Source organism: Haliaeetus leucocephalus, unplaced genomic scaffold, assembly GCF_000737465.1.
Source record: "Haliaeetus leucocephalus isolate CR32 unplaced genomic scaffold, Haliaeetus_leucocephalus-4.0 Scaffold2, whole genome shotgun sequence".
Taxonomy (NCBI): domain Eukaryota; kingdom Metazoa; phylum Chordata; class Aves; order Accipitriformes; family Accipitridae; genus Haliaeetus; species Haliaeetus leucocephalus.
This window is the reverse complement of record NW_010972438.1, coordinates 427,744-443,520: the sequence shown is the minus strand read 5'-3', so window position 1 is coordinate 443,520 and position 15,777 is coordinate 427,744. Positions and strand designations below refer to the sequence as shown.

The 15,777-nt window shown below is 43.4% G+C and overlaps 1 protein-coding gene across 7 annotated transcripts in view; it reads right to left on the bottom strand.

Annotated features, from left to right (window-relative positions):
• Positions 1–15,777, bottom strand: part of TMCC1 (transmembrane and coiled-coil domain family 1) — a 121,675-nt gene that overhangs the window by 12,834 nt on the left and 93,064 nt on the right. The window lies entirely within an intron of this gene.

The following is a 15,777-nucleotide window of genomic DNA, read 5'->3' as shown; positions in this document are numbered from 1 at the left end:
GGGCAGCGCCTCCCCGCCCCGGCAGGGCCGGGCGGGGCGGGGGCTCGTCCCCCGCTCCCCCGCGCACTCTCCAGCCTCGATCGTTACAAACCGCTGGGCCTCCCCATCACGCCACCCCCGCCACGGACGAGGGCCCGCAGCGTGGCGAAGGGCAGGGCCCGGCCGTGCCGCCCGGTGCCGGTGCCCTCCCTGTCCGACGGAAAGCCGGCCTCGGCAGGGGCCGCCAGCAGCCCTCCGGTCAACGGGCCGTGATCCGCGATCGGCGCCCCACGCTCGGGGCAAACCAGCTTTAATGGGCGTGTTGCTGCTTCTCCCCGGAGCCCGCAGCTCAGTTTAAACACCGGGCAGCAGCCCAGATTACTGCGACAGCTACCAGCTAACTCACCACTTACTCCCCAGACGCAGAACACGTTTCCGTATTTGTCTTGTGAATACATACTTCACAAAACAAAACACGCTGTTAGAGTTAACTGTATCCCCCTCTCCAGCTTCGACATTCTACACTTAATGCAACAAAATTAACACCCTGCAGTAGACAGGCAGTGCGGCTGCAACACTGGCGAGCACCGAGCAGGGTCAGCAAGGCTCCTTCCCAGCAGCTTTACCCTGAGGTCCCTGTTTGCTATCATGTTTGCTGTCTCTGAGATCTAGGGATGCGCTTATTTCAAAGTAGTACACGTTCGGTAAGATACCTCTTCCTGGAATTTCTTATGTCATTAAGATTTTCCTAGGACTGTCACTGATCTGATTTCTTCGTACCATGTAGAACGAAACAAAGACCCTGCGTGCGCGTGCAGGGCATGCCTGACCCAGAGGGTGTCAACCACCTCCCTGTGGCATAACTGCTTAGTTCCTTGTCCACAGTTCCCTCGTGTAATAGCACGCAGCTCGATTTACTGCTTTGCCAACTTGCCATAACCCGTAAAGCAGCACAGCGTAGACTTTTCTATTCAACACACTGATACAATCTTATTACTCCTCTTAATTGCCTTACAAAACAAGCTAGCTTCTCAAAGAGAACCCCATCAATCCATTTGTAATGATCTGCATCTACTCCAGGGGAAGGCAGTATTAATGGCAGATGAAAAAAAGAAAGAGCCACAAATCTAATGCAATTTTTTCAGAAAGCAATTTGAAATAACTTTTTTTTTCATAAACAAATACTTTTGCACTGGGCAGTGGTAAAGGTGAGCTAGAGTGGGACTGACCCCGCATCCCAGAACCAAACAACTGTCGATCATATTGGGCTGTCAGCTCTTCCACAGCACAGATTCGCTCTGAGCTGAAGCTTGCACATTTCAGTGTCGTAGAACTAATGGGACTTCAACATTACTTCGCAATAAAGAGTTTCTATCGGCTTAATTTACTCCCAGTTGGGTCTAATTTGTGTGTGTGTGTGTATCATTACTATAAATTACACTAATAGTACACTATTCCTCTCAGACACGAGTTTTGTGAGAGAAAAATTTTGTAGAAACTTTCTCTTCCCCCCTTTTAAAGTCAATTGACTTCAGCCTACCTCCTCAGGTTATCTTCCTATACCTGTGACAGAAAATAAACCAGAACAGCTATAGTAGAATAAACCATGTTGGGATTAAATACTTTATAATTACCAGCTGTGTGGATATTATTGTGGAATAACAAGAAGGGTGGTTTTTTCCAACTAAAAAGCAAACGGCCGTACAAAGTGCTATTCTGGAACAGAATGGAGATAATTTAAGTACTTTCTCCGTACTGACAAGGCTTTAGAAAGGGAAGACTCAGCACAAACTGGGTCCCTGGGAGAAGCTGGTGACTTTTTGATTTAAGATGACCAGCAATCTGTCCTGAAAAGATGCTGGTAATTTAAATACTGTAACGGTCAATGCTTGTATAAAAAGAGGGATTACAATTCAATTAGTCTATCTCCCCTGCAATACAATTTTCCAGTATATTGACTCAGTCAGATAGAGTGGACTTGCATGACCTCCTACCAGGAGGTATACTGAAGACTGCTTTGGCGTTATGCCATGAACCAAATGAAATCATGTGAGGACCTTAGGCTTTCTCCCCCTCAAGATCCTACCAAATTCCTAGCACTTTCAACACTGTCAGGCTTTCCCCTGGTAAAAATATTTCTATGTATCTATTCCTCAACACACAACCCAAAAAGAACCTATGATTTTGCCTTTTGGTGTTGCTGAAGATGAAACAATAGTTCCTTTAAAGGTGTTTCACCCTTCTTTCAAAACTACTTCAGTAAATGCACATACCACAGAGTCATTCACCAAGACGACTGATTTTTTTAAACAAGCAGGGCAGTTAGCTTAAGCAAACAGCAAAATTCAGAGCAAGCCTACTGTAAGGACATTGCTCAGCTCCTGCTTCCTCCTCCCTTATTTGGAGCTTTAAAAATGTGACTGAAAACCATCATGTTACTTGGAATAAAAATATATAGGGCAAGGTGAGACAAGGGAGCTGAGAATGAAAACTGCAGAGAGCAGCCCCGGAAGGCAGCTAACAGTGCCCAAGATGCCCGGATTAGTCACGCTTCCTGGTGACTGAGCACCCTGAGTGGTAGCAAAAACTTATCACGGAAAAATTCAGAAGTTGTTTTGTTTTCTTCTCCCCACTGTGCTGAAGGCAGTAAAGCGATACAGGCAGAAGAATCTCGGAGACTCATAGAAAGTCATAAGTTTTAGACTTTGTGTTTGGAAATACGCCTCATTAACAGCATCGTTAGCATGAGGCTGGCCAAGCCAGCGCGCTGCAGGTGCAGGGACCACGGCAACTCAGGCCAACCATTCGCATCGGGTGGGCAGATGGTCTCCTGCCTCAGGCACACGCAGGACTGGAGACCTGCGGACTCTGATGACAGACACAAGACAGTTAGTTCATTAGTAAATAAGATGTCTAAGTAACACCTTGCGGGGAATACAAATTAGAGGGCAGAAAAAAGGAGAGTCCTTCATGTCTGACCACGTCTGCAGAGTTGCAGCAACACGGGCACCTGTCAGCCCCCCACTCCATTGGACCCCTGTGAGGCTGGGACCAGCTCCATGCTGCGGAGCATGCATCCTGCCAACCAGCACATCCCGAGCCCTCAGAGACACAGGGGTACACCGAGTGCCCTCTCTGATCCGAGACACAAAGTGAGGGCCTGAGTGCTCGCTCTTTCTATGCCCAGGACATTCCCTGTATTTATTAGAACTATTAACTGAATGCTCGATATAGGTAATTACTTTTCACTGCCCTGAAGTCTCCTTACACTTTCAGCTGGATACAGAATTATTTAATTCCTGCCCCCATCTGCTCAGCAGTGGCTCTGAATTCCAAACTGACAAATTATTTTAAGATACCTTTTGTAGAAGATTTTGGAAAATTTAGGACTATAAGACTGTTAGAAATTAATATAGAATGGGTTAAGGTTATTAATGGCAACAGAGCTGCTCAACAGGTCATGAACAGCGTTTTCAGCCTGCCCCCCTGTATAGTCCCAATCCAGGACCAGATTAAAACTCAGTCAAGTTAATCAGTAGAGACAGATCAAACAAAAGATGAGAAATCAGCAAGATACAGGTGCTTAGCTGGGGAGTGATTAAAATATGTAGAACTTACAAAGATAAATATGAAATAGTTAATGGAACAACCAGAGACATTTTCTCAGAATTGTGTAGGTATGAGACTTCAAGATAAAGGGGATGAGAAGATGACTGACCCAAGACAGACTTTGAAACTCATAGGATGATGACTGGACAGAACAAGAGAAGAATTGATGAGATAAGTTGATGAATGATAACGATATGGGAACCAAGATCAACTGGAAAATTACAAAGACTTTGGACTAGGATAATGGGTGGTAAAAAGGTATATAAGACTGAGAAATTTTTGGAGGGTTGCCATTCGCTGCGGTGGTGGCCCAACTCTGAGTTGTTAATAAAGCAAACCTAGAGAAACCCATGACTGAGAATTCTTTAACCTTTATATGATTTGGGGGGGGGGGGGCACCACAAATTAAGGCAAATAAACAAAACAGTGAAAAATAGAAGTGCTTGAGAAAGTTCTTTGCAGAAAACAAAGCAAAGACCAACCAAAACCCACAAAAAAAAGTGGGGTTTGAAAATGGACAGTACTACTATAAAGATAAGATCAAAATTATTTTGGAAAATATTTTACTTGACCAGTTGCCTATGGTCTGCTGCTGATGGAGAAACCAAATGCCAAGGAAAAGGATTTTTTTTACTTGCTTTGCTGCAAACTATAGCTGGGTGAATGGACCTTGGTAAATTCTCACATTTCCAATGGACTTATTCCTGTATATTTGTCGACATGGAATACTGTATATTATATTTCCCTCTAAAAGCAAAAAGATGGCAAACTGTACTAAGTAAAGATTTAGAGAAAGTGTATCCTGACAATGTTCAGGATCAAGTCTCTTTAGATTCAAGAAATTCTGTGAGTAGGAAGAGAGCTGTAGAAAAAGAACTTGAGATTACTTAATATGCATGAGTCTCAAATTTACCTTTTATTTTCTTGTTTCCATACCCACATGTTCTTGGCAATATTTATTATTTTGAGGAGTCAAAGGAGGCTTAAGGAGAATACCTTTTACTGCTTTCATGCAGGGGTGACTTAAAGCACTAGTACACAAACATCTGTTCAACAAACCATGAGTCACATGAAGCAGAATCAATCTTTTGGATGGATACTGCTGCAGTTTCCACTGAATTAGTAACAACCCCAAATTCACATTAGTTCCACCAGTCCTGCACTTCAAGAGGAGCTGTCTTTTTAAGAGGTATGAAACTGAGAGCCCAACAACCTATGGCTGCAGAAAAATCACAACTCTCGATACAAAGGTAGGGCCGTTAGGCTCAGTGTCTTGTAATTACACTGTAATTTCTCATTTGGCCCCGTATTTTTCCTCATTTCTCTCCCCTTCAGTATTTGTACAGTGCAAAAAACGTACTGTATCATTACAGATCTGCATTAAACCATCTAAATGCACACTTGTATGAACCCATACACAGAATCCCTGTGAGGTACAATGAAGAGATGTTTAAACATCACAAATTACTATGAGGTATCTTCAGCATATTCAATTAAATGCGATTGACAGCCAGAGGTCACCTCCCTGCATGACACCTGCAGCACATGGCTCTTTAAACATCTGAGTCAAGGTGGTATCAACCCTACCGTCTGTCCCGTGAGCAGACAGCCTGTAGTGTCCCTACTGGATCTGATAAAGACATAGCATATTGCAAAATGTATCGTGGGGCCCAAAGTAAACAAAAAAAGTAATACAGATTACTCTGCCTGACCTACCTGGGTGATGCAATAAGCTATTTATGACCTGCAGTTGAGAGAGCTTTTTCTAATGCTTTGCTTTTTAAAGGATGTTACAGAATCACAGACTGGTTGATGTTGGAAGGGACCTCTGGAGGTATCTGGTCCAACCCCCCTGCTCAGGCAGGGCCACCTAGAGCCAGCTGCCCAGGACCATGTCCAGGCAGCTTTTGAGCATCTCCAAGAACAGAGATTCCACACCCACATATTACATTTGTGGATGTCTGTAATGAAAACTTGGACCTGTAACCCTTTTCATCTATCTGTGTGCTGCAACACTGCCACACATTTGATACTACCAACTCTTTGGTTCACTATTTATTTCAAATTGCATGTTTATGTCATTGCAAATCTTGTGTAATAGCATATGTAAGGAAAAGATTTCTGTTCATTCACCTCTTGATTAAATACAGACAGAAGATCCAAATACTGCTGCACTGAACCATCCCTACAAACACAACTGTCCACTCACGTGTGGATTCATTTAAGAATCCACCTTCCACCTTCCCTCAGCAAGTGCCCATTGCGCATACATGCTCCTGCACTACGTAACATCTACCTTAGCTTTACCGCCAAGAAGAATACAAAAGAAAAACAAAGAACAGGTCCAGTGTGATTCTTCATGACACACTGTGCGGTTATCCTGCAAAATTTTATTGGCCGATTGAATCTTCAGAAACTATAGCAGCTTTGCATTTTAACAGGCTTGCATCTACTTACCCACAGAAACTGCCGGTCATCATTGCCAGCAACTGTTTTGAGCTGCCCCTATTACGCTCCTGAATCCAAATCAAAACCAAAACTGGCTAAGGAAAGCATACACACAGATGGACTGCTCAAGGAAGTCTTGCTGTGTGTTTTTCATAGTACAGCTCATTGGTTAGATTATAATTGGGGTTTCTAAAAGAGACAAACAGCTCTTGCCTAAGGGCAATTAACCCTCAAAATGGTAGGAAGATCATCCTGATTATGGAAAAAAACACCATGAGAAAACAAAAATGAAAAGTGACCCTGAAAAAAATAATAATAAAAAAATTCTAGTACAATCCCTTTGCCTGCCTAAGATAACAGCTAGAGCAGGGAACCAACACCAAGAGGAAATGGCTTTATACCTTACTCACAGTAATTAAACAATCATGAGCAATGATTACTACAGCACGTGTGCACTCATGTTACATCTGCCAACTCAGAGCCATGCACATGGGTCCCAGCATTCCCACACGGCCAGCGTGTCCTCACTCTGCAGAAAGGGGAAGAGATAGCAGATACCTAAGAAGGGACAGAAGGGCTAGTCAGCAACCGCAACAGAGCAACACTTTACAAGATGCTTCAGAGACTTGCCTACAATTTAGCATTCCCTTTCTTTGGTGTGGGTGCCAAGTTAAGCAGCTCCTTGCCTAACTTTGTATTAGCATAGGAGGGGGACAGAAAGAACAAAAACTCCCCATGGGGCTGAGATGCCAGCTAACCTGGGGACGGACCCAGCGATAAGGAACTTGGAGACGTTTTTAGTCTTACTAGGTTCCCAAACCTGGTTCACCATAAGGATCCACACGCTGAGTACCAGCAGGACTGCAGGAACACTACAGGAGGGAGAAGTGACCTGGGACAGCTTAAGGTGGTGCTGGAGCCAGAAAGAACATACATCAAGCTATGGCCCAAGGTACACATACAAACCCTCGTCCACAACTTGGTATCTGGTAAAGCCAGCTGCAGCGTGACTCTCCCATGGCCTTGTCACCTAATTCAATGTGAAATGGAGATGTGACTTCATATGCTGCTTCAAGTGTCAGAAACAGAGTTTAGCTATAAAGCAACCAGCTGTATTGTCCTCCTATCTGTCAGCAGCAGAAATCCCTGAAGGAGACCGCTATTTCAACTTCAGCAGTCACTGGGGGCAGGGAAACAGTGGAAGATGCTGCTGCCACGTGACATCGTACTTGCTGTATCAGAAAGAATGGCACACAGCATCCATCACAACCAACTTAACCTACTCCAGAGGGGAGCTTCAGGAAAGTCTCTGTTAGTACAGTACAATTGCTGGTCATGGGCGTTCCCTGCAGCACAGCGCTTCCAGTGCGGCAGAGCTCAGCGGGCTTTACACGTTTCCCATTTGCATCTACTTGCCTGGAGCACCATGCCTCTCAGGAAGCAAATGCTATCAACTTACTAACTGGTTAGGAGGTAACTGAAGCTACAAAGCTGACTTAACACCTTTCCCACCTGCGGTTCACACACATGCATCCCTGACTGCCCATCAGCCAGGAATGGTGGGCTGAGGCAAAGAACATTACACAAGCTGTTTCCTCAAATGGGATGGAGACACACAGGATCAGGCACCAGCTCTGCCTGCAAGTATTTATTTACATGCTGGAGACAGAAGGGGACTGACAAAACGCAGTGTAACATCTCCCTTGAAGATGATGGCTATGGACCCTTTAATTCTTTTTAAAAACCCAACTGCTGCCAAAGACCTTGCCTTCTTGACCTCAAACTTCTGAAATCTTGAGAAAAGATATTTTTGAATGCAAAAGAGTAAGGCTTGGTGGTCCAATTCAGTAATGGTTTTCGAAAGCTACAGACTAGTCAAGAAGAAAATCAGCGGTGCTGGTTGAATAAATGGGGCAGTAACACCAACATTATGGGTACAGCAAGTCCAAGGGAATGAATGCAACAATCTGAATGGAAAGATAGGAAAACTGAATTATACACAAGGGCTTGCAGGCACTTGATTTTTGAGACGAAAAAGGATGACACAGCAAAAGATATGGCCAAAATAACATTCATGGATGTTTATTTTAGCAGCTGCAGACTTTTAATCAAGGACGGACTGCCAATCAGTCCAGAAGTTACAATAATAAGGATAGGAAATGAGGTAAAGCTAAACAAAAATTAAGTATAGGAACTGGGAGGAGAGGGTGGATTTGGAAACAAGTTGATATAAGCTTTTATCAGAAAGCGACTATGTAAAATGACAGGGGTTTTTTGCAGGGGTTTTTTCTTGGATTTTTTTTTTTTTAAACTCATTCTGTTTTCCCAAGTACATCTGAATCACATCTCATTACCTTAGAGACAAAATTATTGTTAACACTTCCTAGAGAGTAGTTTGGTTTTTGTTTAATGCTTCAAGTGCTATCTGATAAATATAGATCATTATTGCATCTTACATATTCATTTGTAAAGAACAGAGTTTAATTTTCAGATTGCAAGTTAAATTTGACTTGCAGAGCAACAGAGCAAACTGGGTCCAGAGTCTGGGAGAACAAGCATCTCTGCATGATCGCTCTGCACAGAATAGCCACATGCGAGAGCAAGGATTTCCCCCCTTTTTCAGGAGATGTTTCTCTGTTGAAGTTTAACACGCAAGTCATCTCCAAGTATTTAGTCTAAAGGGCTCCTGTACATGAGCACAGCAACGGCACTTCTGCACTTACTTAACTTTTTATTTATTTTTAGTTGTAGTATTTTCTGCAGGTACAACACAGAGTGTGAATGTAACCAAAATTCATTCTGGAAGCAGTTGATCTAATCAACAGTTTATACAAAAAGATAAGTATTTCAAAACAGCAAGATTCATGTTTCCTGTGAACATATTTGTCATTCCTATATAGCATTTCTTGACATATTGTTCCCTTATTTGAAGCCTTTATAATGTAACATACACCTAGTACATCAGCTGATATTACACTTGCCAGAAAACTATGCAATAGAGCTGGCTTCAGAGATTCCTTTCCTGTTCAAATGTAGCTTGCTGTTTAGCCCCAAGTGCTGCAGGGTGCTCCTACATTAGTGCCAGCTAAATCCATAAGATTGTTTGAAGTGGCAAACTTAGCTTGTCAAGGACAAGGAGAAGCAATGTAGGCAAGGGCAGTCACTACAGCACAAGAACAAGCACACTCCCCAGGCCTGCAGACACACGGCATGTGTGCCTTTAGAAACCTGGAAGAAGAAAACACTAAGCAATGAGACATCAAAGAGAAAGGTGAGTTCAAGGGATGACGAATACCCAGCAAAGTAAGGCAACAGGGCACTTGTCTAGAAATCCATAGGAAACACTGAAATAACTGAATACTGAAATCACTATATTGCTTTCAGTATTCTTGTAAAAAACAAGAAGCCTCATCCAGAACTCCATCTAGAGACAAATCTTACTGCAGCAGCATCTCCACAACACAAAATAGCTTCTCAGGCTATCCTGACAGCAGAAGTGCCCATATCTGATCTAGAGAGCACAGAACATGGTATCCTATGCTCACTACTTCTCTCTCCAGCTCTCAAGAGGTGATGTATTAGTCTGGTGTTACACATGCCAAGATGCAAAGCATACAGATCTATCAACCTGGAATGTGGAACATAAACAAACCCCTTCTTTCTTACTGCCCTCTATCTACCTCAGTGGTCTGTACCACTTCAACTCTGCATTTCTAACAGAGCTGTTCCCAAGAGCCACCTGTGTGTCACTTTTATTATGAAGACTGATGAATGCAGTGAGAAAAAGTACATGTCTCAGTATAGGAGATCCAGATCTTCCCAAAGGAAAACAATGAGTCTATTAAATAATTGTGATTAGACATATATGCTTCAAACAGAACACTACGCAATTTCTCAACCATGTCTTCTGCAGATGATAAAAACCCTAGGCAAGCATTCATCTACGGCAAGGGCAAACGGCAAAAAAAAAGTCTGGATCCCGTATTTCTTTTTTCTCCAAACATTGGAGCCACAATGCACCGGACAGATAACTGCAACAACTTGAAGAGAAATATCTTCTATTTTGCATCGGAGATCAGAGTGTCAAAGCCCTTACTGTCTCTGTTCAGTATTTAATAATGGGGGGGGGGGGGGGGGGAATAGAGCTTGCTGTTAACTCAGACTTGTGAAAGGGCAATGCCTAACTACACAGCTAAATGAAACCAAAGAAAAGTACTTATTCATTTCTGAAGGTCACCGACTCCATGGGAAGCAGTACGCTCTTACTCTTTTTTTACCTGGAGGAAAAATAGGATTTTGCTGTTTGTTTGCTACTTCCTGAGAACACATTTTGCACAGCTAAAACAGCAAAACAAGAGGTCACATTAAAAAAGCTACCAATCCAAACATCTGTCTGACATTGGGCTGCATTTACAATGATCAATGAAAGAAGGGGCTAGTATCATACAAGCCAAACCCCAAAACAACAAAACCAGAAAACCCCCAAAAGCAGCACCACGTTTGATCTCATTTACAGACTGCAACACTCACTCAGACAGGAGCCTTTTTCATACTTCCCAGCTTCCGAAGTGAAGAAAAGCTATATAAAAAACCAACCACAGAAATTCAACAGCAGTGCCTGGAGGAAAATGCAGCGTTTCCAAGGCTGATGCCACAAAACGAGGTCAAGTTCTACCGGAGATTTAAATAAAACAGCCAAATAAGATAACTAATGCTGTTCTAGCGATGCTCCAGAATCTTCTCACCTTCGCAGGCTCACAGAAGTCCCTTTCACAGCACACGCAGGTACAGCAGCACCACATAAACATCACCGCGTGGCCATCTGCAGCCCTGGCCCCAGTGCTCGGTACTGCTCGGGCAGCCTCCCGCACTGCCTACCCGGCTCCATCCATCTGCCAGACTGAGAGGGCTCCGGGCACTCGCTGTACAAACAGAACGCCTCTGCCAAAACAAGCATCGCTGTGTGCAGAGCTCCTGTGCTGCTGATGCAAACCCAACAGTTATGCTTGGAGCTCGCAGGCGGGCTATGCACCTCTCCTCCAGCCGGGAATATCTGCTTCAGAGCAGAAAAGGGCCAGGGCTGTGAGATTTAAAGCTGCAGGGCTTTCTATTCCCTGTTCAACGCATGACACTATTTTTAAAACTGCACCTTTGAGCCAAAAAAAATTGTACAGGGTAACAGACAGCCAAAGCAGGAGGAAATCAATAGAATCAAGGCGACATGCATTCCTCGGCCCACACAAAATGATGGACTTGGTAGCAAGATTCAAGCGGAATTAAACACAGAGATTCAAAGATGCACAGCAGGACATAAATCCACCTATAAACTATATGCTCTATTTACAGCACCACTGAAACACTGCTATTTAAAAATCCCTAAATAAAATTTTCAGAAGATTAATGTGATCTCCTGGAAGGCTGAAACTAATTGGAGAGTAATTGTCACAGAAGGACTCAAGTACAAAACAGAGCCAGCAACAACATTTTAACCACAGCTGTCACTGGTGCAAGAAGAAACCACCACCTCTTAACCACCGCCCTTGACCTCTTTGTCAAAGAAAAGGCATTTTACTATCATATTTAGAAGATGTAAAGCAAAGGGTCATCACCCTGTTTGTGACAGCTCTGACAGCACCTAAAGCCATCAAGCCCTATTCCTTCAGACTAATTTTTAAAAAGCCACCCTCACCTCATGGCTGCTTCTCCCCTTGCTCTTCTCCTCTGTCTCACTGATGTTTCCTGTTTGTAGCAAATATTATTATTCACTAGGATAGAGATAGATGATCACAAAGCCAAGCTACATACAATCTAAGTTTGAGATCTTCAGAACCATTAATTCAGAGTATGCAAGGTGCTCCCAAGGCTCAAATACCAGGAACCGGCAAAAACAACAGAACGAAAGTGAGCTTTTAGAAGTTTCCTACTGTGTTAGCCATGAAGCATGTTTGCAGCCAGCACAGATACAAGGACATAACCTTCCATGTTTTCTTTCTGTCTGTCCCTTTGAGCCAGATGATTCTTAGAGGCTCTGACAAACATTACAGTGGTTGGGTTTGGTAGGTTTGGGGTTGTTTTTTTTTTTTTTAAATCATTCTCTTAACCTGCAGTAATGCACAGGTAATGTGAAGAAATTCTGCACTGAAATGTTAATTCATATAATACAAATTTCTACAATGTAACAGAAGAGAAAACTCTTGACTGACTCAAAACATGGGCAACATGGAAGAAAATATTACTAAGAGCAAAATTCAGTTTTCATTAGGAGAAAAGAAAAAAAAGGGTTGTTAAAACCTGACAATGTGTTCTGTAGGAACTAGGGTTAGAGGAAAAACAGCTAAAACCCCCATTGTCTTAAATTATACTGCTATGTCAGATGGCATTTCTGGAAAAGCAGTATGATGAAAAAGCAAGTATATTGTAAGGGTCATTTAGAACAGGAATTGAGAATGAAAACATTACATACAAAAAGAACAATAAAGTCTGATTCATGCAGAAGACAAGCCATGTTGGTGTGGAGATACTGAAAGATACATCCACAAAAGCATTTTGTGATGTTAGAGAACAGGACACGAAGAGCAAAGGATGAAGGGAAAGGAAAAAGGAAGGTGGCAATCAAAACAGTACATGGTGCAATTCTGCAACTGGGCTGCACACAGTCACCAAATTGTAATATGTTGCACCAGTCTCTGGTATAGATCTGGGTTCTGCAGTGCAGAGCTTACTGTCATTTTGCCTAGCACGAACATGCAGCAACAAGTACCAGCATTGCTGTATCAGTAACATCTGCTTGTAGTCCCATTCTGTAATGCATTGCTACAACGTAAGTTGCCTCAAAGCCATTCCTTGTTCAGCAGGTCTGCGCGTTAGGTAAACAGATCCCAGGAAGCACTACTGCAGTAACTGAAGCAGAAGCCTGCACAGAACATGAATGAAAATGAAAACAATGTAACTTACCATATTACCATGTGTTCAAAACTGCACTGTGGAGCCATGAAAATGATTCCAAAAACCAGAAATTACAAGAAATCTAATTCAACTGACATTTGTATTACCATTTCTCTGTGGGTATTCTCAGGGTTAAATGGCAAGAGGGTCTCTAAAAATTGATTACCTTATGGGAATATTAGACATTGAGATTCTCTGATGATGGAAGCACTGCTCTAACCAATGGCATACAGAATTCAATCTAGCAAAGCTGTTGTAAAGAAGGGTTTTAAAAAGAAATGTTGGTATTAGTCACTGACCTATACCCAATGAGGATCCCACCCCACATCTGCAAAACCTTTGAAATCAGCCAGTCATCCAGGGCATGCAGAAGAGTTTTACAACAATGCACTGCACTGCATTGCACAAGGCTGCATTGCACTGCATGTCTGCCAGATAACTTCTGACTTTATCAGTGCTCCAGACCAACTAGAAGCAAGAACCAGGCCAAAAGGCATTCACCCTGTTGCAAGAGTCTAGTGAGAAATCTCCACTAAAAAAACCTGTCCAGGCTAAATACAGAAACTGAAACAATTTCTATACTTGTGCAAGTTCAGGGCACATGCTAGATTTGGAATCAGAATCTAACACAATGACAAGAAATTAAAAAAGAAAAAAAAGGGTCATGATTCACTTTTTCAAGGAACTGTTTTACATTCGTATGACAGATTTCACTCTCGAAAAACAGTACCTATACTGAGAAACCTCCAGATTTCTAAGACCTTTTATCTAGGAATGATAGTAGATCCTGTCTAACAGAGGTGAAAGGGAAGGGAGGTGAAATTTCTTGTGCAGAAAGAACATCATTACCCTTATTTAGGAAGCAGTTTATGTTGGGTACAACTCAGTTTGATTCACAGGAATTCTACTACTATTCAGACAGATCTGTCACCGTATGCAGCAACAAACAAATCCATGAAAATACATGAAAATATGCTCATTAGTCTATTTAATATAATCACAGAGCCTTCCCAAGCTTTACAGAACAGTAAAACCAAAACCAACCTACCAGGCTGAATATCACCTCCATTAAGAGAAATCAGTTTCATTCCTCATCAAAGAGGAATGCATGTTTTCTTCAGTAAGTTTTGTTACGCTCCCAAAGTGCGGCAACAGTGCACTGATGTTCTGTGCTGTTAAAAGTAGACTGCTATACCCACGAAGAAACAGAAACATCATAAAAAGAGCATCCACAGCTATTTTTCCATGCAAACGAAATCCAAACCACTCCGGCAAGTTGCAACCTAGCAGCGAGCCTGTGCAAGTCTCACTGCAGCAATGATTCCCGTGGGGCTGCCACCCTTGCCTCGGCTCTCTGAAAGCCTCGCACAGCAGAACACGACGACTACCACAGCAGAAGCCATATGATGGGATCAAGCCTCAGTAATGTGGGGGGACACAGATGTTCTCAGGTGTCCAAGCCAAGAATAGAAAAAGCCTCATAAATCGAGACGGCACTGAGAACGGCAGGGAGGGCATGGGGGCACCGAGCACCCACGCTGGCACGCAGCCCTTCGCTGCTCCAGGCAGTCTCCCGCACCTTCCCAGGGCCTCTGCCAGCAAGACCCCCAGCTGCATCAGCAGCAAGGGAGGTGCAGCGATGGGTAGCTCATTTGCATTCTACAGCATTTCTTTCCTGAAGTTACTTAGTAAAACTGGAGAGAGGGGGGGTGGGGGGGGGGGGGGGGGGAGAAAATGAGCTTTGATGCAGCTTAAAAACTTATGCAGATTAGATGCTCATATGACCTCTATAACAAGATGAGAACTCTTTCCAAGACCCCTTAAAACCAAAAAGTTTTGGGAAAAAATACAGCAGAGGCTAGAGCCATATATTTGGGGAAATCTGAATGCTGCCAAATATTTAAGTAATGTGAAATATGAAGCAAGACAGTGAGAAACTGGTGAAAAAGTCAAGAACTGAGTTGTGAGCATTCCTTCACTGTGCTGTTCCCTAAAGTGGTGCTTGGACTGTGGAGAAAAGGTGACCTCCATGCCCTCTCCCTCATCTACAGTATTCCATATGTGAAACGCCTCTTTTGAATACCTGACGTGTAGATCCAACTGATGGGAAGAGAAGCCAGCGTTAGCAAGCTCCTCATAGCAACAACTGAACAGTACAGTCTGCATCAGTGAAATTGGGAAAATGAGGACACAAGATTAACAGTTAGACAAAACCCTGAAACTGAAATGGCAGAGGAGTCTAAAAAGGCAGACTATAATTACCAGAAGGAAACTGGGCCAGCACCATAGCAGGAAACCCTTGATTTGGCTCCAAGTCCTCAACAGAAAGGAGGAGCGAAGGGCGCAGGTTGGGGCTGGGCACCGCAGGGGCACAGCCAGGCACAGGACAGCTGTCCCTGCCTCCCCCCAGGACCCCGCACTCAGTCCTGCTGCAGGATTAACCCACCTGCCCTGGAAACCGCGTGTCTGGGAGAGCGCAGGTGAACGCCAGTACTGCCAGTGCAGCAAGTGTGCCCTTGACAGGACTTCAGGTGGCCCCCAGTGCTGTGGGCATGTTTTAGAGAAAAATCAGATCCAGTTTGCCAGCTGATGTGAACTTTGTCCTGTCATGCTTTGGACATTGCTGTTTCTAAAGCTTTATGGTTCAGATTTCTAAACTCCATTAGTCACTTTTGAGACCACTGCACATAAAGACACTGGAATACCAGGTACAACTGATACACAATAAAGTAAGTGGGAAAAGCAAGCACATGCTCAAACCCTGCATGCTAGTGCTAAAACCATACCCTTATCAGA